The 3,000-nt window shown below is 42.7% G+C and overlaps 1 protein-coding gene across 1 annotated transcript in view; it reads left to right on the top strand.

Moving 5' to 3' along the window:
* LOC107572904 (gamma-adducin-like) overlaps positions 1-3,000 on the top strand; it is a 27,402-nt gene that overhangs the window by 12,844 nt on the left and 11,558 nt on the right. The window lies entirely within an intron of this gene.

The following is a 3,000-nucleotide window of genomic DNA, read 5'->3' on the forward strand; positions in this document are numbered from 1 at the left end:
TATAGTTTCTTCAGTCTGAATGTACATGTAAACAGTTCATGAAGCATAATGCAGAATGTAACAGTAAATGCTTCAAACACAAGTATGCTACATTTTGTTCACATTACTTCACAATATCATATAGGTTTAATTCAGCGAGTTTTCTTGGCTATAAAAATGGTAGACCTGTTTCAACTGTTTTGAGCTTTGGTGGTCTCAAATAATGAATCAAGAAAAATAGATTACGACCAGAGCATGTGAGCGGAGCGGAGTGGGAGCGGAGCGGGGAGCTAATATTTCCTTAAGAGTGCAGAGCGCCTTTCTGAAGATTCCGCTCCGCTCGCTCAAAACGCTCAGTTCCGCTCGCTCAACCCAGAATGCCCTTTGGTGATTTGCTTGTTCGAGATCGAGAATCTGTAGCGATCAAGAATAGTAGAGCAGTTATGGAGTTCAGATATTGTTTCAACGAAGTTGCAAGCCTTATACATAAATGTAAAGTAAAAATCAAAGTTAAGAATGAGCAGGGAGAAGAAACTGAGAGGGAGTGTGGGGAGACTGTTAAAGTTAGCAAAGATTCATATTGGAATCTGAAGCGGCACATTGCCAGAAAGCACGAGGATGTGCTACGCAAACATGGTGCAGCAAAAGGTGAGCTAGTTAGACCTACATACCATAATAAATGAATAAACAGCTAGGCTAAGGTTATATTCGGTTGTACGGAGCTCCGATCATGACATGCAGACAAAATCCCAGCCATGAATTTAGAATAGGCTAGTTCTCTTTTATGCTAGGGCTATATTATGGCCACGAATTAAGAATTATTTTTTTCGTTTAGTCAAAATTATGGCAACGAATTAAGTATTCGTTCTCTTGTTTAGACACTTAGGCCTATTAAAATATATTTTTTTTTAAAAACTGACCCGAACCAATAGGTAGACCTACAGAATGAAGGCTAGATATGGGCAACAGTAATTTATAATCTAATATAACGCACGCAAATTTTTTTCTTTACAGAAAAATCTGCAACCGGCCAAAGGGAGATAAATATGTTTTTCCCTCTCCAGCGTCCCCAGTTCTCCGTGTCAAATGCACGGAAGAAAGAATTAGATGACGCATTTTTTAAGATGGTTTACTTGGATTATGAACCTCTGACAAAAGGTGAACGAGAGGGCATGCGTCATTTTGTCAGCGTTGCCCAGCCCGGGTACACCACTCCATGCTACAATACAGTGCGTGATACACTGATGCCAAATGCTCTTTGTGAGATGGAAGGCAGACTTAGGGAGCTGTTGCAGTTAGGAGATGGCTTCGCGCTTACGCTAGACATATGGACAAACAGAAGAGGTCACAGCTTTCTGGGTGTTGTGGCAAGTTTCGTTGATGAAGTGTTCAATGGTCACACTGTGTTGCTGTCCTGTGAACATCTTAAAGGACACCACACAGCTGAGAATATTTTTCAGAAATATGAAGGTGTTTTACAACACTGGAATTTACAACGACGCGTTGTCAGGGTGGTGACCGACAGCGCCAGTAACATGATAAAGGCTTTCAACCTCCCAGGGTTTGAGGAAAGTGCAGTAGAAGAGGAGGGAGAGGACCCAGAGGAAGGTGACACAGAGGATAATCAGCCTTCCCCATTCCAGCCCAATTTTTTGCAGATCATGCAGAACGTGACCGCCACATATATCACCGAAAACAATCTCCATATGCGATGCCCTATCCATTTACTGCAGCTCGCCCTAAAGGATGTAATAAACAGCCATGCCGATGTGGGCGATGTCATCACACGAACGGCAAAACTTGTAAAAGCTGTAAGGAAGAGCACCCTAAACACAGAGGAAGCTGATAAACTGGGTGTGCGTCCCACTCAAGCATGTGTCACCAGATGGAGCAGTCAGCTGCGCATGATTGAATCTGTAATTAAAATGTTTGAAAGAGACTCGCAATTTCAAAATAAGCTGAACATTCCTGAGAACAGTAAGCTGACCATGAATGACGTACTTCAGCTCCAAGCCCTGACTGAGGTGCTATCGCCTCTGGCAGAACTTACTAATGCTATGCAAAAAGAGCTCGGAAACCTGGGCATAATTCTTCCAGCTGTTATGGAAATTAAACGGCTTTTGTCCAATCTGCCTGAGACCCTCCCCCTACCCATTCGTGCGTTTGCGGAGACACTGTCAATTAATGTCTCTACTCGTTTTAACAGATTCTATTCTGACAAGCACCTTGTGTTGGCGGCTGTATTAGATCCACGTTTCAAAACAGAATGGATTATTAGAGATGGTACAGTGAGCAATCGACTCGCAGAGATTCGCGAAATGTTGGTGAAGGAGGCAGAATGCAGTGGTGTAGACACAGTCACTGAGGCCAGAAGTGTTCCCAAGAAGGTGCGCATTTTCGGCTCATATGAGAGTAACTCGAGTGTAGCTGACACCTCCAGAGGTCAGATGGAGGAGTACCTGGGCTCAATGAGAAAAAGTCCACAGGAAGACGTACTAGGATTTTGGAAAACCAGTGCTGGATCCCTCCCTCAACTAGCCAAGGTCGCCCGCAAAATCTTTAGCATCCCCAGTGGTTCTTCCAGCGCTGAGCGAGTGTTTTCTGCCGCTGGATTGCTTTCCCAGGCACACCGAATGAGTCTGAAGCCTGACACTTTGTCCAAGCTAATGTTTCTTAAAGTAAATTCTAAAATCCAGTAAACATCAAGAGACGTTTTAATAGACCACAGTTCCCCGCAGTTATGGTCTATTTTAACTTAACACTAGAAAGTGTGTTTCTTTCATTGACGTCAGTTAATAAACCAAGCGTTCTTTAAGTGCATTTTATCTTGTGTGTGCTTTTCACAGGCTTTATGATCCAGGTGTATTTAGTAAAGATCTATTCTACGCACATTTCATCTCGTGTGTGTGTGTGCGTTTGTGTTTTAATGAGCCTGTTTTGAATGTTCTATTCCACAACAACGGCAGCTATTTTCAAGGAAATAAAGTTAACGAAAATCAAATACACTTTTTCAGTTTTTGC

The sequence above is a fragment of the Sinocyclocheilus grahami genome, unplaced genomic scaffold (assembly GCF_001515645.1).
Source record: "Sinocyclocheilus grahami isolate Dianchi unplaced genomic scaffold, SAMN03320097.WGS_v1.1 scaffold1831.1, whole genome shotgun sequence".
NCBI lineage: Eukaryota > Metazoa > Chordata > Actinopteri > Cypriniformes > Cyprinidae > Sinocyclocheilus > Sinocyclocheilus grahami.